The sequence below is a fragment of the Nyctereutes procyonoides genome, unplaced genomic scaffold, assembly GCF_905146905.1.
Source record: "Nyctereutes procyonoides isolate TBG_1078 unplaced genomic scaffold, NYPRO_anot_genome, whole genome shotgun sequence".
In the NCBI taxonomy this organism is placed as follows: domain Eukaryota; kingdom Metazoa; phylum Chordata; class Mammalia; order Carnivora; family Canidae; genus Nyctereutes; species Nyctereutes procyonoides.
This window is the reverse complement of record NW_026575131.1, coordinates 36,053,127-36,076,261: the sequence shown is the minus strand read 5'-3', so window position 1 is coordinate 36,076,261 and position 23,135 is coordinate 36,053,127. Positions and strand designations below refer to the sequence as shown.

Below are 23,135 nucleotides of genomic sequence, written 5' to 3'. Positions count from 1 at the left end.
TGATTCTTTTCTGGTTTTCAGAGCTCTCATCTTTCTTTTTTCTCTCTGGTTACTTCTGTCAAAAGCATGACGTGGAGATTCACAGAACCCTAGAGCTAACTTTTGTTTTCAGATAACTTTTGTGGATAAAGTTTGGGAGAATAAATTCAAGTAACTCAACAACTTACTCCAAGAGGGAGATCTGCTTTGAGCCTGTCTGAAATGAACAATGTTTGGGGCCATTTTAAACCTCTAACTAAATGAATTGTTTTTTATTTATTTATGGGTTTTTTAAAGGAAGAATGATCCTAGAACCACACTCTAAACACCACTCAAGTGTAGACTTTTACTGTTTGTATTATAATATTACTTAAACATATATTGCAGAAAAGTAGGCAGGTACTTCATATGTTTGTAGTTCTTATAAAACTGTAAAAGAAACCCCCCCCCACAAATTTACAGGTTACATTAAAACCAAACAATGAAAGCAGTAAAATTCAAATTGACAACATTAATGTTATAAGAGGATATGGTTTTTCTGGAACCAAATCTTTGCTCAAAACAAGATGCTGACCACGTTGGCTTCTTGATAGCTCCTTTGGCACAAATGTAGCACTTCAATGTTATGTCTAATTCAGTTCTTTACTCCCTAGGCCTTGACAAAATACTACCATTGGGTGCCAGGAGAAATGTAAACACTAATGTAAACTTGGGCTTTGGCATTGCCTTGAATAGGTTGGCCATCCAAGTTATGCAGAATATGCTCATATGGATGGATTTTTTTTATCATCAACATGGAAACCTGAAATTAAAAACTCCCCTTTTGAAAGTTCACAGCTGTCCATAAATTCATCCCAGTAACCCAGTAAACATGGTGTCAGAGTTAAACTACTTAACTCAGGCTTATAACAAAAAGATTTTGATTATAACATCATGACATTTAAGCATTTCTAAGATGGTTTTGTACTTTGTATGGAGTTCATTGAGTTTACTTACAGTTTACCAAATAGGGAATGAGCATCTCAACAGAAACATGAAAGGCCTTTGAATGACTTCAAAATCTCTTTTCCTTTTTTTTTTTCTTCTGTAAAATCAGTATAGGCTGGTTATGCTGCAGTAACAAACAATCCCCAAATCACAGTGGCTTAACTTAACAGAATCTGTTTCTCCAGTGCTGGATGGGGGTAAGCCTCTGCTCATGGTGGACTCACACTGATGGAGGTTTGACCTTGACATCTGCTTCTACCACCTCCCAGGCTTAGCTCTTTAAACTTCTACTTAGAAGTGACTCTCATCACGTGTATACACAAACCATTGGCCACGAGAAGTCATACAACCATCCTATTTTCTTTTCTTTTTTAAAAAATATTTTATTTATTCATGAGAGACAGAGAGAGATGCAGAGACACAGGCAGAGGGAGAAGCAGGCTCCCTGTGGGGAGCCTGATGTGGGACTCCACCCCAGGATCTTGGGATCACGACCTAAGCTGAAGACAGATGCTCAACCACTGAGCCACCCAGGCATCCCAAGCATCCTATTTTCAGAGAAGTGCAGTCCTACCACATGCTCACAGGGGTAAGAACCAGAGTATCTGTGTCCCACCCTAGGGCCTACCAGCTCTTCCTTTATCATCTCTCACTTACTACAGAGGCAGGACCTGTAGAGGGAGATACTACCTCTGATGTATCTGTTAGGCTGTCTGGCTTTGTTAATCTACAAATGCCCCTGCCATTTTAGAGAGTAGATGGGCAATGCAAAATAAGAAGATCAATGTATTACTTTTGGGAGAAGGGGAAAGGGAGGAAGTATATAGGTAAGCAAAGACATAAAAAATGCAAATTTTATATCTAAAGATAATTAATAAATATACCATCTTCCTTCCTGCAATAAAACTTGTCTCAAATGAGTCTGCAGGAAGATTAGCTTTGGAATTTTAATCCTATAGTAGAGCAAACAGGGCCTTCCAACCCATAAGTGGTACATGAACCATGTAGAGGGTATTTGGTAATTATCACACATTTTGGTAACTGTCGTCATGGAGAAAGAAAAACTCCATGAGTATTTCATATTTTCACTTTTTTATTTTTAAGTGGCAGTAGAGATCAAGGATAATTATGCATGCAGTTTGTATTTAAATAAAGCATGTGAGTGGAAATATCACTTAATTTTCCTCTCAGAAATCAGTTTTCAATCTCAATGTTAGAATGTGCCATTAAAACTACCTCATGCTATGATAATTAAATATTATGTTTTCCAAAGATGCTAAATGATATCTCCTGAGGGTCTCACAATTTGCAAGTGTCTCTATTTTATATAATGGGACTTGAAAATGAGCAAGAATAACTATTTTATAAATTGAGGATTTAGAGTGAGCACGGGACATTCTCATGCTCTCAAGATAGTCTATTCTATTACATGACCAATGAAAAATCCATAACTGTATAGATAAAGACTAGAAATGTTCATCTTTTCCAATAGATTATGTTAGATATGCTACTTCTTTGTTTCCTTTTGGCCATTATATTAAACAAATTAAAAAGCCTCTTTTGTGACAGGGAGTATAAATTTAGATGGAAAACAGACCTATTTTTTTGATGTCTAATTATAACAAGGAGAGTATATTCATGTAGGAAAGTCAGGAAGTACTGAAGAACATAAAGAACCAAACTAAACCAAATCTAACAGAATTAAAACTCTAGTAATAATCCCCACCTTGGAGCAAGCATTTAACATTTCTTGCCACTCTTTCCTTAAGTCTGTGTCTGTGTCTGTGCGTGTACATGGGTGCTTAACTCAGATGGGATTGTGTACAAGGAATTTTATCTTCTGCATTTTCATTTAACATCAGAATAGTTGGGGCAGTGGTTGGGAATAGTTGGGAATGTACCAGATCCCGTTCCTAAAGTTTTTCTCAGAATTATGTACTCTTCACCCACATTCCAGAACAGTGTTCTGCTTGGGATAAAGGCAACAATCCTTATGCACAAGGACATATCCAGTGTGATGTTTTTGGAGGCGGGCGTCAGAAAACCTGGCTCAAATTGGCTTGGACAACAAGGAAATTTATTATCTTGCATTATAAGACGTCCAGAGGTAAATCAGGGTTGCCTGATTTAGTGACATAACAAATATGGTCAAGGACCAAGTTTCTTCCCATCTGTCCTCTTTGCTGTCCACCCAATTGGCTTCATCCCATGGCTGACAGCAGCAATTAGGTCAACAGGCTTCCTTCTTTATGCCTATGCCTAGAGGGAGAGAAAGGCCTCTCCCCATCAAGGGACGAACTTCTTCCCATCCTTTGGGGGTCTTATTGGCCTAGTTTAGGTTACATTCCTACTCTGGTCCCTCTGCAGTGCTTAAACCTGGGATCTGGAAGGATGAAGTTAGACCTATTAGAACCCGTCCCTGGAGCTGAGGGTGCTATCCTCTTCTGCATTACATAAGCTGTGTGGAAGGTATAACCTAAAAAAAAATTGGAATTCTATTGAAAAAGGTAGATTCAATGCTGGATAGGCATCCAACATTGTCCAGTAAAAGGGCCCTTTACAGTGTTACTCCTGCCTACCCAAACCTTCTAGTCTCACTTTATGCTATGTTTCCCCCACTCTTTCTTGATTCCAGTTTCTTTTTTTTTTTTAAGATTTTATTTATTTATTCATGAGAGACATCCACACAGAGACAGAGACACAGGCAGAGGGAGAAACAGTCTCCCTGTGGGGAGCCTGATGCAGGACTTGATCCCAGGACCCTGGGATCACGACCTGAGCCAAAGGCAGATGTCCAACCATTAAGCCACCAAGGTGTCCCTTGAATCCAGTTTCTACTGACAAGGTCATATGCTCTACCTCAGGGCCATTGCACAAGCTGTCTCTCTTCTTGGGCTGCTCTCCCCTCCTCTCCTATTTTTTTCTTAGTTAAATCTTATTCATCCTTCAAATGTCAGCTCAGTTTCCATTTACTTCAACTAGGTGAAATTCCTGCTTTTCTTTCTAGCATGTGTTAGTGTCAGTCTTCAGTGAATAATCTCTCTTTTTTAAAATAACATGTGGGTTTTTTTTTTCCCCACTAACTCTGGGCTCCCTCTGGGCAGAGATTACTTCATCTTCATTTTTATTTTCTGGGCCTAATACAGTAGTTGACATGTGTAGGGTATAAATAAATAATTTCTAAATAAAAAATGAGTGACTGAAGCTCGTTTTAAACAGAGATTAGGTGCCAGTGTATCAGGATGAAATATAATGTTCAAAGTATGAAGTAAGTGTTTATCCTGTTTACTTTAAGTCTTTTCTTATAGAGTAATAGAGATGATATTTTACAGTTGACACCACTGGAGGTACTCAGAATGTGGAGGCAGGGAAAGGAGAGGATGTGGTAATTGCTTGCAATACCATGTGGTTAAATGAAACTCACCACACTGTTCTGGCATTTCTCATGGGGACAAAATAACGCCATTCCTCCTTTTCTTTCTTACCTTGCACCCATCAAAGGTAGATCTCTTTTTTTGCTCCTGTGAGGAAAGAGAAAGTCATGGTTATAGATTTTGATGAGAAATGAGAACATAGTCAAGATATAGGATTTCTTATGGATAGTATTTTTCTGTTTCATTCAATGCAGAAGTATAGATGCTGTGTTCAGAAATTCAAGAGGGGTACATACCTCAGTCGGTTAAACATCCAACTCTTGATTTTAGCTCAGGTCAGGATCTCAGGGTTGTGAGATGGAGCCCCAAGTGAGGCTCTGTGCTCAACAGGGAGTCTGCTTGAGATTCTCTCTTCCTCTCCCTCTGCCCCTCCCCACCGCTCGCTCTTGCATGTGCATGCTCTCTCTCAAATAAATAAATAAAATCCTTTAAAAAAAAAAAGGAAGAGTTTATGTGCTTTGAGCCTTTAATATTTGGAAGAGTATTGTTTATTAAAATATCAGTAATCACTATACTTCAAAGAATTAATATCAAACTTCTATCAATAAAAATATGAATACAAATGGTCATGGGGGTAATATCTGAAAGAAACTCATTTTATACAGAAAAGCCACTCATCAATATTTTTTCTATATACTTAAACACTTTGTTTTTATTATCTTAATGTCTGACTGCTATCTCATGTCTGGACATGCCATATCAAACTTTGTTAGGACATTTCATTCCCTGCCTCCATCTGAAATACTCAGATGACCAACTCGCACATAAATCTCAGCATAAATTCACATTCCAGTTTATGTCCTCCAGATTCCCAGAAATAGCATTACTGGGATCTCCACTTTTAACATCCACTTTGAAAGCCTTCTGTGAATTCAATATTCTAAAAGTGCGCTGGCTTACCGCAGTTCTGAAATTGGAGAAGAAAAAGCAGAGGAGATGAGATGTCTAGCTCAGGGCATGGCACTGATTCACTGACGATACTCAACAAGGAGGACTCTGCAAATGTGCCAGGGGCAGGGGCATCGGGACCCAGCCAAATGTGGATTGTCAAGAGAGATGGCTGCATTCATAAAGATGGGGAAATTTCTCGCCCAGACTCAAGTGTGTGAGAACCCTAAGGGAAACCCAGGTGGAGTCTGTGTCAGCAACTCACCTTTAAATATTGGACTTGGGATGTGATCAATCAGCAAGCCACGAGGGAGGAAGTATAAATAAAACATGTCCCTCGCAAAGAGGGCAAAGCTGCAATTTGCCAAGTGCACTGTAATTGCTTCTGGTTAATTATCTCAGTGGTGAGCTGGGAGCACCAAAGGCACACATTTATACCCACATTGTGGATAAAAATAATGCCACTCCTTGGATAATTCTGATTTTGCTGTCGAGATGTGGACCATGCATACCCGGTTCCCTTGGACAGTGAGCGACGGAGAATGACTTCATATAGCTCCACTTTTTGGCCCATCAATTTTATCATCATTCTAATTACTTATCATTTTAGTAATATAATTATTAATAAGTACTAATAATCACAATAATCCTTGCTAAACTGTGGTTGCTGGGCTTTACACTTCACAGGAACTCGTTCACTAAATGTTCCCAACAACCCTACGAAGGAGGATTATTTTCTTACTTTTCAGACTTGGGAACCAAGGCTTTGAGAGGTTGAGTGACTTGCTCAAGGTCACACAGCTGATGGTAATTCCTACTTGTTACGCTAGGATCTAGAGAACTTTCTCTTAACCTCTGCAGCAGACATTTTGGTGCCCGCTGCTACCCCCTCTGGGATCTCCTGGGACCCCTTTGACCATTCAGTGCATCCATTCCCTCAATGCTAGAGGTGTTGCTATTAACAGATTACACTGGAAACCCTTTTGGAATTATTGCCCTTCAAAGTCTAGAGCCACTTGGCCTGGAAGTACCTGAGAGTAGTGACAACTATCTTAGAACAGCCTGTAGCTAATAAGTAGCTGGAGCAGAAGCATAAAAGCCCGGCAGCCTTGTTTTAAGATGGCTAAATTCTGTGATACAGTTTTGCTCTAGAGCCCTCTGCACAATCAGGCTATGGCTAGACATTACCATCACCTGAACTACATTCTTGCTTAATTTCTTCTCCTTCCTATCCTATTTCACTCCCTGCCATGCAGCTTCTCTGATATTTTTACCTTAATAAATGCCTTTTAAATAAATCCCCTCTCAGAATTTTGCTTCTAGTGAACCTGACCAGAGACAGTACACTATGCTAAGGGTACTGAATTGCTGAAGAAATTCTTCCCAGGGATGCAGTATCACTATGTTGGTCTGCATGACCTTATGTGAGTCCCTTACATTATAGGGTCTCACATCCCTGCTCTGCAAAATGAGCAGAATAGAATGGATGGTCCCCAGAGCCTTTTCTAGTCCTGAGAACCACTGATATTTCCACCTTCTAAAAATCCATTTGTTTGTAGATAGCTTTATGGCTATGCCCAAAGAGGGACATTTGGTTTGGCAGTTTGCGCCTGGTGGGATAACTTCAAGAGAGTGTGAGCTTACTTTTCTCTGCCTCTTTCCATCCCCACCCCAGGGGACTCCTAAAGAGAATGGAACCCACTAGGTCCTGTGTGACCCTAAAGGCAAGAGTATTCTGTAAAATCTGAAATATCTTTTGGAGGAAATGGTTTTCCCAGGGATAGGCAACAAGGCCAGCATCCCCTAGGGCAGGTAAGTTAATGATTGGGGTGGGGGCAGGGTCCAGAATTCCATGCCTGGAATGGGGAAGGTGAGCATAGTGGATGGATCACTGGATTTATCAAGATGGAGGTCACTGGTGTCTTTGACAAAAGTAGATTCAATTAAGTGAGTTAAATAGAGAACAATAGGAGGTGAGGAAATGGAATAGGTATGATGGGGGTGGGGTGGGGACAGGCCATCCATGGAAGGAGGAAGGCAGTGTATGTGGTCCAGCTAATAAGGTTGGTGGATCAGATGTAGTAATGACAGGGTCCCACTCTTCTAAATGCTCTTCCTAAACAGGCATGAATTGAAGGCAAGAAAAAGTAGAAGGTGAGATGATTAAGGGGAAAGACTTAGCAAGATTTGCCTAGTTGTGGCCTCAAATGTCCAATTGGTGTTCTGAGGTTGAGTCCAATTGAGTCCAATTGGACACTTGGGTATGTGTGGGAGGGTCATAATCGGAATTGTAGGAGAAACAGTTCAGTTATTAGTTGTATGCTGATACTTCCTCTCTACCTGTAACTCAAACATATATCCTAAGCCCAGCAATGTATATTCTAGTACCAATTAGATGCTTCTCCATTCTATAGGTATCCCAGACTCAAAATCTGCAAAACTGAACTCATCATTTTCCTCTTAAAAACCTACAATAAAATATAGTAAAATAGAGACATCTGGGTGGCTCAGTTGGTTAAGTGTACAACTCTTGGTCTCAGCTTAGGTCTTGACCTCAGGGTTGTGAGTTCAAGCCCCACATTTGACTCCACGCTGGGTGTGAATCCTACTTTAAAAAATTAAAATAAAGAGAAGGGAGAAGTTCTGAAAATAGTCTCAAAGGTTAGGAAACAGATTTCCTAGGGAAATTATTAGACACTGCAAAGATACGAAGTTGTGTAGTTAAAGTGAGACCTGTTAATATGGTGTATTCTCCTGTAGCCAAATTCAGTTGCTCAGGTGCAGAGCTGGGTGGTTTGTGTTTAACTGGCATTGGACTTTTGCTAAAGTGATTTGATGAGCAGGTTAGAGAGACAGGAAGTTGGGAATAGAGTGAAGGAATTAGTGAAGTGATGACCTGTGGATCTAAGCAGGGAAATGAAAGCAGAAAGGACATGATAAATAATAAGAAGCAAAAAGGTTAATGGACTTCAGCTCCTGGTGGATTCAAAGAATGTGGGTATCACTGAGTAAGTGAGCTGGAGACTCACGAAGTGGTGTTCAGCAAGTGATGTAGCTGAGATATTGAGGGGGTGCTGATACTGGAAATGTCAAGGTCTAGGGTATGCTGAGAGATGGTGGCCGAAGTGGGGTAGAGGAAAAGATCTGCAGACGTACACTTCAAGGGACAGTGCTTGAATGCAAGACGATAATCTGTGCAGATGTTGAAGTCACTGAGGATGATGAAGAGAGTAGTGGTGGAGAGGAAGATAATGAGCAAGGGGATAAAATCTAATGAGTCATAATTGTCAAGAAAAGTCAAAAGATTCTAAAAATGTGTCTAAAAATGGAGAGAGAGGATAATCTGGACTTCACAGGAGTTGGGATTTTTGAGAGAGAAAGGAGGGGAAATGGTCTGGATGTGGCAATGAGGAGCAAAGAGGATACCGGCCCCACCTTTGGGAAATAAAGCAAGTCCCACCTGAGACACCTGAAGGAAGGAAAGGTGTGCTTTCAGAAGCAGGCAGTGCTAATAGATTCTTTGAGCTCCCACTTAGTGCTATTAGCAAGGAAAGAGCAATAGAACAGGAAGCCATACTAGATGGTTTCTACCAGAAGATCACTTGTCAGGCTCTTATGGGAATGGAAGACTGGTTCTCCGCTTCAATTCTGACCTCTTTGCAGCATGTCTTCCTGGAAAGGTGAAGACAGAATTTCCCAGACCCCATTGCAGCTAGGTTTCTAGATGTGCTCCAACTTCAGCTAAGCACACATGCTCAAGTAGAATCCAGGAGGTAGAAATGGGGCAGAGCCATATTTCCAAAGTGTCTGTGGACAGCAGCAGCGATAGAGCTGTGGAGGGTGGGGGAAGGAAGTGAAAGGTTACCATGGGCTTTGTGTATATTAAGAGGCAGTGTATAGGGCATTCATTTTAGTATGGCAGATTGTAGCGGGTAGTGAGGTTGTAGAGTTGGCAGCAGCAGTGGAGACTTCCTAACCACAGTGGTTCTCTGATCATGGTAGTGGTTGCATGGCTATGGGGCCAACAGTTGGAATGGAAGTTTCTGGATTTGGTAGTGCTTCCTTGTCATAGAAGAGGCAGCTATCTTTTGGATGGTTCAGTTCTACCATTTGAGAAAACTTAAGCTAGAGCCATTTTCTTCCAAGTCTCCAATGATTCTGTAAGCCATCTGAGACCCTGATGAATCCCTTCTACTTACAATTGCCAGAGGATACTCAATACTCTACAACTGAACTCTGATGGGAACATGGGCCCAAGTTGGATAGCGGAAATGAAGATGCCCTAGAAACATAACATAGTGCTCTCAATAGAAAATACTTTTTCCCTAGGGAATAAGAATTTACCAAGAGCAAGTCTTCTAAGGATGCACTGTGTGCCAGGCATCATTTGAGACCCCACATAGTCCCTACAGAGCAGACATGATCATCCAACTGTGTAAATGAGGAAATTATAGCATGAAGAAGCTGCTTCTTTGTTCAGGTCACACAGCTGGGAAGTCGCAGAACCAGGTTTGATAAATTGTCATTGTACCATGCTGCCTCATTGGGTAGGGACTGCTCTATCTCAGATTAAAGTACCTGAAAAAGTTCCTAAGTACAGAAAAGTGATTTTTGTGCTAAGAAATATCTCGAGCGGGGGAGGGGGGAGCTCATTCTTACCTCTTAAAAACTTTAGTAAATTGGAGTAACTTTATCATATGAAAGGCTAGACCTGCTTCCTTTTGGCCATCCTACTAACTCACAAAGATCCCTAAATGGTAAGGATTTGAAGATGAGATGAGAAGGGCTGCAGGAATCCTGAGCTCCCAAGAATAGGGATGAAAAGAGAGGGCTGTTTTAGCAAAATAAAGAAGGGAGGCATCAAAAGTGCTAAGCTCGCTCTACAGAGGGGTGATGTGACAGATGCTCTGTTAAGCTTTAAGTCTGAGGCAGAAGAACAAAGAGTCGTGGGCTAAGCAAAGAAGTGAGAGCTGGCAGGGGAAGAGGCAACGCCACCCCTAGGAGGGTGTTCTGCATGAGGCCACCAGCCCAACTCTGTAGCCAGGGGAGTCCCCCAGACGGCAAGGCCTGCTGCAGTGCCAGGGGAGGGGGACAAGGGGGGGGGCCTACTCAGAACAGCTCATCAGAAAGGAAAGCAAAATAATGAAGCAGAAGAGGAAGTGACCAAGAAGAAAGGCTCTTGATATGTAGTGAAGCTTTAATTGGCCCATCTCAACACTTTTCTGTCGGAGAAAAATGTCACTCTGACCAGTCTGGTGCAACCATCCCTAGACCTCAATGTCATTATTTTCATCCTAACACAGCCTCCTGGGGCCCCACGCCTTCCTTCAAGGTAGCACTTCCATGCCACCCAACTCTTGATTTCCTGTTTCTTTAGTTGCTAATAGCACAGAGGCTTGGACCCAGGATATATTAGGCTGAGCCAGCCACACAACTTTGGGAGAGTTACCCAACTTCTCTGAACCTGTTTCCTACCAGTAGAATGAGAAAGATAATTACGACCTTTATACAGTTTAAATGAGATAGTACACGAAAAAGGCCCAGCAAAGGGCATGGTACACAGGAAGTTCTCAACCAACGCTAATTTTTATTACCATTATATAGCACCCTATATTTTTCCTCTATATTCTTAGCTGGCAAAATAGGAAATATTAAGATTAAAGAAACTGGATTCCTACTTGTTTCTACCACTTACCTGCTATGTGATTTGGGAAAGTCTCCAGACCTCTTTTGGCCTCAATTTTCTTATTTCTGAAAGAGTACAGAAGAAAAAGTTGAAATGAATGAGTTCTGTCCCTGAAAGGGTCTTGTAATTTACATTCCTGAGAGATACTCTTGGAAAGTCAGAGTTAATGCCTCCCTTCTGCTCAGGTGGACGCAGTCTTCTCTTGGGCTCTGCGCTGAACCACTGTGATTCCACAAATCATTCTACTAGGCCTTCCTGGTGCCAGGCATGGGGTCAGATGCTGAGGGTAGGAGTGGGCAGGCCAGGTTGCCGCCCTTGAGCTGCTCATGTCTAGTAGAAGGAATAGGAAGAAATACAAGGCTAATTTCAACCCACTGTGGTGTAGGCAGTAGTGGCCGAGGTGCAAGAGGACACAGAGTGCAGAAGATGGATAGATTTACTTGCTGCAGGGGTAGGAGAGGGCTTCACAGAGAAAATGAGAAAGAGCCTCTTCACTGTTCGTAAAAGTGGAAAAAATATAGAACAAATAGAAAAGCATAGAGAGACAAAAAAAAAATCCCATTTTGGTGCATGTATGTTCTTCATATCCTGTGTATATATGTGGGGGGACATATCCAAAATTGAGACTAAAGTTTGCATACTATGTTGTTGCTTGCTTTTCAATTTTAGCAAAATGCCCTAAAAACAAATAGGAGTTGGTCTGAAGGCAAGCAGGGGAGGGAGGAGCACAGGGCGGTAACCTTCCAAGCACCAGGATGGCCTGGGGGATAGTAGCTTTAGCTTCGTACTTGAGAGTTGGTGCATTTCTTTCCTGCGTACAGCACAGTAGGAACGGGAAATGATGTATTTTATCTGCAAGGGTCTGAGTTTCAGGTTATAGGGTATCTAGCAGCAACTGGCTCTCTATTTACTCAGCACTAGTTCAAAATCAAATAAGCCACAACCCTTCAAAGAGCTCCATAGCTCTTCCCTGGCATGATGAGATGAAGGAGCTTCAGTGTAGCACAGGATTTGTGGCGCTCCAAAGGCCTGCCATGCCAACATCATGTTCTGAGGAAAGAGGCCCCAAGAGACTCTCTCCTTCAGGTTGTTAGACTCAGGCTTTGTATGTCCCTGGGAACTCAGGAATTTTAGGCACAACCAGTTGGACCAGGCAGTATGGCCTGAGCTGTGGCCATCCAGATGTGGGCTGGTCCAAGGGAGGCCAGCTCAGCCCCAACATGCCTTGGTGCAAAACTCTCCAACTGGCGTGTTCCGTAGTGTTAGGTGTCCTCCCACATATATACACAGGATAGGAAGAACATACGTGCACGAAAATGGGATTTTTTTGTCATTATACCATGAGTTGGCTCACAAAGGGGTCGGGCTGTCTCCACAACCATGCTGAGCAGATCATTCCAATTCTCCAAAGGGCTCGATATATCCATTCCGCCTCTGAAAACCCCAGTAAACCTGTGGCTGATGAGTGGGGCTACCTCACTTCCTATCCTATCATTACACTGAATCCCTACCCCTAGGATGATCCATATCTGATTCTTCCTTGAAATCTCAATGACTCAGTTACAATTGCTTTTCCTGACCTGTTAGTGGTGTGCCGGACTGGCTTATACTGGCTTGTAAGAGCCAATTAGATTGTTAGATTTTTGGGAATTTGATAAGGTGGTTATTATGCAGAGCCATTATTAAACATTGAATTATATACATTTGTAATTGAGTAAATTACATTAAAAGCAAAAGTAATAAACACTCAAATTTCATTTCTACGCAATTATTTTGTACATTTTACTCTTATCTATGCCTTCGAGGCTATTTATATCATATTTATATTTTCTCTATATCATGATGTGCTATGGCATCTCTTCCCAACTTCACGTTCAGTGACTTCATGTTGGTAGCCTGAAATCAGGCACGGTGGGAGTATTTACACCTTAGAAATCAGCAAATGCTACAAATCATGGCTTTCCCCCTTGAGAGCTGGTTGCTAAACATTTCCCAGCACACCACTGCCCAGAGGCACTGGAAGAGAGTGGGCTTCCTAAAGGCGCATTATCAGAGAACACATAAGCCATGCTCAGTTCCACTGGCAAGGCAGCATGGCCCGCAGGCTGGAAGCTGTTCTGTGATTGTCACCCATTTATTAATACAATTTGCTCACAGCAAAGGTTTCCCGGCCTGTTTCTAAGAGGCAGATACACATGATTCGCCCACAGGACTGTTATCATTACTGCATTCCTGTTTGGCTCTTTACAATTTAATTAACACGGAGCAGCCAGGATACATCTTCTCTCTATCTCCTTGCTTGCCGGAGGCACTGTCTAAGCAGAAACTAGAGAAGTCTTCGGCGCTTGGGCCACTTGCTGCTAAGTGCAGATGGCATGTGGACACAATTCCACACTTTCTCTCCCCACCTACGGAGAAGACAGTGCCGAGACCCCTCCTCTGCCTTGCCAGCTGTGAACTGGAGGGATGCCAGGCATTCCACCTGCTGGCCCCTTCTCCCCGGAGGGGTAGGCTGGAATTACTCATGATGTCATGGAGAATATTAATTAACTGGTCTACTGCAATCTCCCATACCCACACCTGGGCTGCTGGAGTGGGTGGGATTAGCAAAGAGCCCAGCAGCCTTGACATAAGATCCTGGTTATCACTGCAGACCAATATGTTCCCCTGAGCAATGAACAGGGAAGCCCCACAATGTTGCTGTGTGTCCAGTCACCCCTGAGCTGGCTGATGAGGGCCTAGGAAGGGCACAGACACAGCTTAGAGTGAGAAGTGGGGAATGGCAAGGGTTGTGCAAAGATCTTTCAGATGCAGTGGGAAGCAATAATTTGCTTTTATTTCTGAAATAAACCCACAGAATCCAAGTGACCTTGAGGCTTGGGAGTACTTTTTGCAAACAGAGTCTGCAGCAGAAAAGTCCTGGGCCTAGAAGGAGGGGGCTCAGTGTGCAGAGGGGATGGGCTTGGAGGCCAGCAATGAGGTTCACATCCCAGCTTTGTCCTCACCATCTCCGTCAGGCTCAACTTCATCATCTCAATCAGGGACAAGAATAATAATACTCGCCACATAGGGTTGTTCTGTGGATTAAAAACAGAATGTAAAAGGCTTAGCAGTGGGCTGGGTGCCTTGTCAGCACTCAATATATAGTGGGGCCAGGGGCAGGGATGGGAGAAGGACATTTCACACTAGATTCTTTTGTACTGGTTGCATTTTTTAGATTATGTTTATATCACCTATTTTTTTAAGTTAAAAAAAATAATGCAACATAAGCAAAGTTATCATGGATTGGAAAAAGGATGAGCAAGGTCCCTGTAATATGGGGTAGCAATAGCACCGACATCACTGGGTGTATGTGAAGAAGGCTCAGCCCACTTCCTGGCACGTGGTTGTAGCCATGTAAATTTGCCTGTCCTCATTAGTGAAAAGCCCATGACTGAGATTCTGCATATAGCCTGCTCTTCTAGCCTTATATCTGCCTTCCTCGTAGCCAGTATTGTGGGGATTTCCAGGAAGGGGGAGGGGGCCAGTCCTCATCAGGGGAACCTCTGCAACTGGTCTTGGCAGGAACCTCAGGGCTCATTGTGGAGTCTGAGCCTCCTCAGCAGGATGGCTGAAGTCCCTGGGGTCACAAGTTTCTGCAAGGTGGTCACAGGCAGGTTCCCGAGGTGCTGCAGGCTTGTCCTAACTCTAGTTATCTGCAGGCATGGATGCAGGATTAAGGAAGACTAGGGAGCTCTGGGATCTTTTTATTTGGCGGGAATGAGAGATCTGGCAGGAAAGTTAGGAGGTATGGACTAAATATGGGAGGGAAGGTTTGAGTAGTTGAAAGCTTTCCATTGCAAATTACAGCAAAACCCACTGCAATCTCTTTGAGGTAACTAAGAAATCCAGGGGCATGTGGGTTTTAGGCTCAGCTGGATCCAGGGATTCAAACAGTGTTACCATTTCTCAGTTCTGTTCTCCTTAATGGCTTCCTTCTCAGAGAGAATGACTTCCCAGGGCTCTAGGTCTGTACCTTGGCAGGTTCAAAAGTCCAGTGAGGAATGAGAGGCCACTTCTCTGTCAGCCGCCATGGAAATCCCACTACATATCTTTGACTTGATTAGATCCCAAGCCCATTCCTGAACCAATTATCCCAGCCAGCAGAATTTCATCAGAGGTTAATCGAACTCTATGCAGAACACATGGGCTGCAATGGGAGAGAGGCGTGTCCACCACAGGGAAATTGGGGCACCATCAACAAGAGGATAAAGAGGTGGAAACACCACAGTATCCAGTGCACAGGGCAGTCCAGAAAGCCCAAAACCAGTAGTTTTGGCTTGGCTTCTGGCTTCAGGGTTGTTTGTAGGCCATATAAGTACCACCTTCCTCCACCCTGCCAAGGCAGCTAGGAAGCTCACCCTCCTGTCTCACGAACAGCCTCACTATTCCCCCCAATGTATCGATGGGGACTTGGGTCCAGCTCTCTGAAGGACACATGGAGATGACAGAGCTGCAGAGGGCTGGGACTGCATGGTGGTCCTAGAAGGCTGGACCCCTCCCAGGCACTGTGACTCCCCTCCTCAACCAAGATTCCTATACCCATACTAGACAGAGGAGCAGATGAGCCTCTACCTTCCATGCACCATGCTGGCTTGGCTCTGAGTAGCAGCAGTGATCTGTGGTGACCAAAGGCTAGAAGGCCCTCGCCAAATGTTGCAGACCAGATATGACTAGATATGACCAGAACCTTCAAATGGCTCGGTGGAGGGAGAGGGATCCTGAGAGGAAGCTTTCAGGATAGCTGAGATTGAATTTACCATATTTCTCACCATCTTTGTCAGGGGGAAGTTGAAGTTAGATTTCATTTGATTGAGCAAAACAAAGTCACGTGATGTTTACTTCGGCACATTTGAACGGAATGAAAATCAAATCTACTTGACCAGTATTTATAGAGCACCTCCATTATGTACAAGGCTGGATCGGCTTTTACACAATGGATCCCTGGGTGGCTCAGTGGTTTGGCACCTGCCTTTGGCCCAGGGAGTGATCCTGGAGTCCCAGGATCGAGTCCCACGTTGGGCTCCCAGCATGGAGCCTGCTTCTCCCTCTGCCTGTGTCTCTGCCTCTCACTCTCTCTCTGTGTCTATCATGAATAAATAAATAAATCTTTTTTTAAAAAAGTACTTTATAGTGCTTTGGTGTGTAGTACTACACCTTATGTTCATAATACTTTGTAAGGGCAGCACTAGCAGACTGATGCAGATTCCCACATCCTTTAAAATCCTTACTCAAAGGAAGAGCACCTTTCTTATTCTGGTCTCTGTTGGTTGTAGAAGATGAAACCTAACTCAAATTAGCATAAGCAGAAAGGGAATTGAGTGATGCCTGTAATTGAAAACCTCAGATTCCTCCCAGGGTGTCCAACTTAAGCCATGGTTGGATCAAGTGGTGCTATTCCAGCTGTCTCTCTTTATGGCCCTAGGATGGGCTTTTTCCATGATGGCTGCTGGCAGCTCAAGCCTCGCATATGATGAACTTAGTAATGACAGTGGAAAATCCTGGCAGGAAAATCCTGATCCAGGGGAGAGAAGTTGATTGGCCCTGCTTGGGCCAGGTGCTCATGGTGGGACATTCTGTTAGCTCCATGTTAAGTGTGTTCTCTCAAAAAAAGAAGTTCTGTTACCTGATGAAGGGGATGATTTGCTGGCCAAGGAAAACCAGCACTTGTCCCACTGAAGTGCTTCTCGATGGTTGCTCTAGCTAACCACATGGGTCCTGAACACAGGTGGCCTAGGTGCAAACCTTGGAGCCACCTATTACCAGCTAGACAAAGTTCCTTGGCCTTAAACAAAAATGAGAGCAGTAGCTACCTAGGAGAATATGGGAAACATTGACCATGTGCATCTATGTAGAGCGCTCAACAGCGCTTGGCACTCTGAAAGCTTTCCTAATGCCTGTGTTCTCCTCTCCAGTTTCTCTAGTATGTCTTGACTGTGGGGCCGTATGTTAGTGTGAATTCTCCCAGAAATAGATGCCAAGATGAGATTAAACATGCAGGGATTTCATTAGGGGAAACATTTGTGGGAGAAAATGGGAAGGGAGATGGGGAGCCTGGGGAGACTTCAGATCATGAGCCAAGCCAGCCTGATCCAGCGAGAAGGACAGAGGGAAGGAGGGTAGAGTGGCCACCTTTTAGACCTCTGTTTGCAGCAGAGACCTCAAGACAAAGTAGACCAGGAGTCCCCAGGGCCTCTCTGGCATGGGCTTGCGTTGGTGTGCTGGCCACACTGAGTGGAGGCGGGGAGCAGCCTGATTGGGAGGCGTGGGGCTTATCCTCACAACCCCTAGGCCTTGAGTTCCTTGCGGACCCTGCCTCCTCCCCTGCTGTAACTCTGGGACCTGCACAAATACTCATCAGTGTGACTGGCAAGCAGGTGTGCATTGTAGCCATGCTGTGGTGGCCAGCAGAGTTTTTAGGCTGGTTTCCTTACAGGGACGAGTGCTCCAAAGTATTCTTCTCAATGTCCTTTCTTTGTAGAAATTAATGAACCGGCTACATGTGAGCTGGGCCAGCTGTTCCACACTTTTTCTTTGAGCAGAAACTTCTTTCATGTGGAAACTGCCCCAAATGCCTTTCCAGCTTTGTCCCCCATTCTCCCCAAACCCCCGCCCTGCCACCATCTAGGAATCAGTCCCCTGCTGTCGCTCCCTTGCCAATAATACCACCAAAGCTACAAGTGAAAATCAAAGAACATTTTTAATGAAAAAACCCCTTTACATCCCCTTTTCTGCAAATCCACTGCAATAATTTTGAGACTGTTAGTGACATTTAAACCCTTCTAGATATTCTGATGCTAGAGGGAGGCTGTTCTTGCAACACAGTCAAACAGTAAAGTCTCTTTACATTTTACCTGTGACCTTTCCTTTCATACAATGTCAACAATATATAAAACAAACGTTTGAAGTTTCCAAGACAGGTTTTGGTGTGTGGGTAACCAGCGTTCTTGCCATTATTCACATTCATTATTCAGTAAGTGTCTTTGGAGTACCTTTTTTATAATGTTAATTTGCATATGCATGTCTCTTTTGTACTTCATGCTGTCCAAGCATGGTTCACACTTTTTTTTAAATACATATCCTTTCACATTATGATAATATTAATAGGGATTTCTTAAATTAAGCATCCTGACTTCCTTGGTGAAGCATGGAATGGGTGGCAGGCATGTGTAAAACTAGTCCAGAACAAAGCAAGGTTCGTTCCTGCATGGATGAGTGACAGATGCCCCTTGGCAATCTTGTTTGGAACCCACATCTAAACATTTCTAAGCATTTACCAGTGCCACAATTTTTGTCTCCCTTATCTTGTTTCATCCTCACAGCATCCCTGCGAATTAGGACTTGTCATTCCCGTTTTACAGATGAGGAAAGTGAGGCTCAGAGAGATGGGTTGATTTGTCTATTGTCCTTGGGTTAGTAAGTGGCAGGGCAGGGTCCTGGTCTCAGCACTGTCTGATGCTGAAAACTGAGGCTGTCTCTCCTTCACTGTTCTACATTTCACAGCCGACGTGGTGTCTTTGAGACATGAAGAGTCCACCCAAACCAGAATGGGAGAGAGCACACAGAGGCATTTGCTTTTATCTTTTTTTTTTTTTAAAGATTTTATTATTTATTCATGAAAGACACAGAGAGAGAAAGAGGCAGAGACACAGGCAGAGGGAGAAGCAGGGTCCATGCAGGGAGCCCAATGCAGGACTCTATCCTGGGACTCCAGGATCATGCCCTGGGCTGAAGGCAGGCGCTAAACCTCTGAGCCACCCAGGCATCCCGAGGCTTTTAACAACTCTCCTTGGGGCACCCGGGTGGCTCAGTCAGTTAAGCGACCAACCCTTGATTTCCGCTCAAGTCTTGATCTCAGGGTCATCGAACCCTACATGGGCTCTGCACTCAGCGGGGAGCCTACTTGAGATTCTCTCCCTCTCCCTCTGCTCCTTCTCCCCGCTCACCCTCTCAAAATAAATAAATAAATCATAAAAAAAAGTCCTCCTCCAGATGATCCCCATCTACAGCTGGGTTTGGGGGGAATGGCTATTCTCAGACATGCAAACCCAACTCCATGGGCAGCACTTGGTTGGAGTGGGGAGATTTAGTTTGAAACAGTTAAATTTTCCTCAAATGGATTTGGCTACTTGTTGTGCACTTAGGGAGGGAGAGGAAATAAAGATGTTGATGCTTAAAAGGAGATTGGGTAAGTTTGGGTTAGAAAAACAAGCAAGATGTGCTTTCTGCCAGGAAGAGAAGGTTAATAGACATTATTTGTTTTGTTCCCCAAATCCACCCATCCTTTCAGTAAGGGCACACTGATAGTGTCTGGGGGAGCTGGCCCTCCCTCCCTCACTCTGCGGAAGACATAGTGACCCAGCCCTGCCAGTCAGGACATGATATGCTCCAGCTCAGTGATTGGTTCAGGATGGACACAAGATCCAAGCCAACCAGCCAGGTCCCATCACCCCATCTGGAGACTTTTGCTTGGATTTCAAAAAGGATGTACTTTTCCTTTTTTCCCCTGAGATTTGGATCTGTAAGAGCTTGGAGCTGTTGGGAGGCAACTTGGTTTCATAAGGGAAGAGCTTATCTGAGAATGGAGTCAACATGGAGAAGACATGGCTGAGAGATAGAGGAAGACCAAGTCCTGCATGTTTGAGCTTTGGACCAGTTGAAACTAGGCTTATAAACTTCATAGTTGTGGGAGACAATAATCTCCCTTTGTGCTTAATGTGGTTTGGATTGCTTTTTTTTTTTTGTCACTTAAATCTGAAAAGAATTCCAACTGACCCAGCATATCAGACATCAGACTCACATAAATCTGAATAAAGGAAATATGCTTTTCTGGTAGCAATTACATCTACTCATTCATTCCATAAATATTTATTGAGCTTCTGCTATGTGCCATTCACTCTCCTACGTGCTGTAGGAGATTCAGGAGCAGCTCTTAAGGGACAGATGGTCTGATTGAAAGAGGATTTGAAGCAGAAGACAAGGGTAAAACAAGGTGGGAAGGGAAGATGCCCCAAGAGATGTAGATCATATGCTAGAGGGATCCAGTGGGGGAACACTCACACCAAGGGAAGGCTTCTCTTCTAATCACAGGACCATTTTTTCCTGTCCTCTGAATCTAGATGCTCAGCTCAGTACCTGGCACAGGATGAGTGCTCAGTAAATCTTCAAAGGATGAATGAATTTGTGGAGGGTGTAACACTAAGAGATAGGACAGCTGAACCCTTGAGTCAGCCTCAAGGCGGAAAAGTTGGAAGTCACAGACCAACTTTGTATTTGGTTTGTATTGACTCAATGCTCTGGTGAAAGAGGGGGTGCTTTACTGTTTAAAGAGTAGAGGAGTGAACTCAGTTCTACCTGCATATTCAACAGCCAACTGGTTTCTATCTTCAGGTTGTATGGGAACCTCCTAGGATTAGTCTTTGTCCTTGGGTTTCTTGACACATAGTCTTTTTTTAAAGAAACAAATGTCAGTATTGACTCTTTTCTTGATTATAATTTTTCTGTGCCCACAAAATTTTCTTGGAGTACATAAAAAATATAAAGAAGAAACAGAGTTGTAGTCCTGCCACTAAGAAATTACCACTACTAACACACACACACAGATGGAACTGTACTGATTTAATTCACTTTCCTGTTGTGTCATATCTTTCCTTGTCAACAAACAGAGCTGTACATTATTGTTTTAATGGCCACTGAGTATTCCATTATAGGGATGAACCAAAACTAATTGAACCAATTTTCTGCTGTCGGACATTTAGGTTGATTCTCGTTGTACACTATTATAAAAACAGCAAGTGAATGAATATCCTCATAGCTAAAATACTGTACATTTTAAATCATTTCCTTTGGATAAATTCCTAGAAGTGGAAGTTCTGGGTCAAATGAAATGCATGCTTTTAAAGCTCTGTGACACACACTGCAAGTCTGACTTCTGGTATTTACTCTCAAAAGGGCCTACTCCTCTATATTCTCCCCAATACTTGCTGTTACTATTTTTCCTTCTCTTTTGTGGATATGAAGGGCAAGAAGGTGTGGCCTTGCCAATAGTGTGGCAGAGGGTCACGCTGGTTCCTCCTGTCCCTTCCCATAAAGCTGCCTGACAAGAAAACATTTCTCCTAGACATGGGTCTGCTGAGAAGAGCAGGTGCTCCCTATAGGAACCCAGCTCCTAGGTTTGAAGAGGCCAGGAACTTCATCTTTCCAGTCTTAGTTTCCAGGAGAATTACCTCCTTCTTTCATTAGTACCATGACACTCTTCTTCTGAGAGCTTAGGGTGCCAAGTTCCTGACACAGTGTGGAAACAGAGAAGAATAAACATGCAGGTCCTGGTAGCTGATGGGAAAAAACTGGGAGTTTTCAAGTGACACAGCGACAGCAGGGTCTTTCATCACACCAGGGTCCAACCTGCTTTAAAGAGATCCAAGCAGATCAGGCATGATTACAGCATGAGTTTTACTAGAACAAAGCCTCGGTAATTCTTGCCCCAATTACTATTTTTCCCTCTTTCTCCCCATGAAAATTTAATGCTACACTCTCAGCAAGGAGGCTTCTTCTTAATTGATGGGCACTCTGTTAACTGAACCATCTCAGGGGACGCCAAATGATAGCTATGAACAGACCCAGTGTGATCAAGCCCCCTTAACCAAGAGGTGTGCTCCTGGGAGTCTGCATACTGAATCCAGAACCACTATCCCTTGATCATTTGACAACTAATTACTGAAGGCCTGCTTTGAAGCATACCATGAGCTAACTCAGAGTTGGTTCAGGAAGATCATCGTTGTCTGTGTTCTTTTATTTACTTATTTTTTTAAAGATTTTATTTATTTATTTGAGAGAGAGAGCATGAGCTGAGGGAGGGGCAGACAGAGAGAGAGAGGGAGGGGGGAAGTAGACTCCCCATTGAGCGATGGAACCTTACGGCTGCTGATCCCTGGACCCTGAGATCACCATCTGAGCCAATGTCAGACATTCAACCCACTGAGTGACCTAGGCACCCTGCCCATGTTCTTTTAGAAAAATGTTCCCCAAGTTCCTGAAGCTAGGTCATACTAAAGCCCTATGGTATAGGGAAAAATCCCAGTATTTGGAGCTATGGGGACCTGGGCTCCATTCTTTTTTTTTGGATAGAGTTACTAACACTCATCATTTCTCCTCCTTGAACCTCAGTCTCCTCTTTTGTGAAATGGTGATGGTAGTGATCTCAACTTTGCAGAGTTGTGAAGGATTCAGCAAGGTGACCCATGCAATGTATTTAGCATAGACCTTCATGCATAGTAGGCACTCAGTAGATCTTAGCTCTGTTATAATCACCATCTGTAAAATGGAAAGAATGATGCTAATCATAGAGAGACATTATAAAGATGAAAGGAAACAAGGCTTGTTAAGTGCCTGGTATCTAGAAAGTTCTCACAAAAAATGGCCTTTTGGGGTTATTTCTCTATGTTAGAAATCTCACTCTTGAGAGGTGAGAGATGCTGGAGAAGCAGGAAGACTGAGGTGTAGGGGAGCTATTGAATTTTTGTAACAGAACTTATAGATGTTGACTTTTAAAAGCAGCTTCCTCTTCTTTTCTTTTTTTAAGATTTTATTTATTTATTCATGAGACACACACACACACACCACCCACACACACCACAGAGGCAGAGACATGGCAGAGAGAGAAACAGGCTCCATGCAGGGAGCCCGAATTGGGACTCGATCCTAGGACTCCAGGATCACACCCTGAGCCGAAGACAGATGCTTAACTGCTGAGCCACCCAGGGGTCCCAAAAGTAGCCTTCTCTTCTTGAAGAGTTTCTAGTAAATGTGCGACTAGGAAGAAATAATTGCTATTTGATAACACGAAATGTCTATAGTTGCTTTTTGAATGATAGGTTAATAGTGGAATTCATGTGGAGAAAAAGAGAGGGAAAAGCTTTTGGAGATGAGAGAAAAATGACTAGTAACCCAAGGGCCCAAACAGATGATAATCAGTAAAAGAGTCTTAGTCAGGGTCTTGTTGATGGATTTTCAGTAACTGTCCCTGCCCAGTGTTCAGTTTTCAATTAGCAATAATCGCGCCTCAGATAAATCCCATTGGCTATGATACTGCCACGGCGCAAAGCTCTGCCCAGCGTTCAGTC

General features: G+C 43.4%; 1 long non-coding RNA gene and 1 pseudogene across 1 annotated transcript in view; one reads left to right on the top strand and one right to left on the bottom strand.

Annotated features, from left to right (window-relative positions):
- Positions 1-23,135, top strand: part of LOC129522082 (uncharacterized) — a 50,672-nt gene that overhangs the window by 15,618 nt on the left and 11,919 nt on the right. The gene's annotated exons all lie outside the window — the stretch shown is intronic.
- On the bottom strand, positions 23,041-23,118 carry LOC129522621 (U4 spliceosomal RNA; annotated as a pseudogene).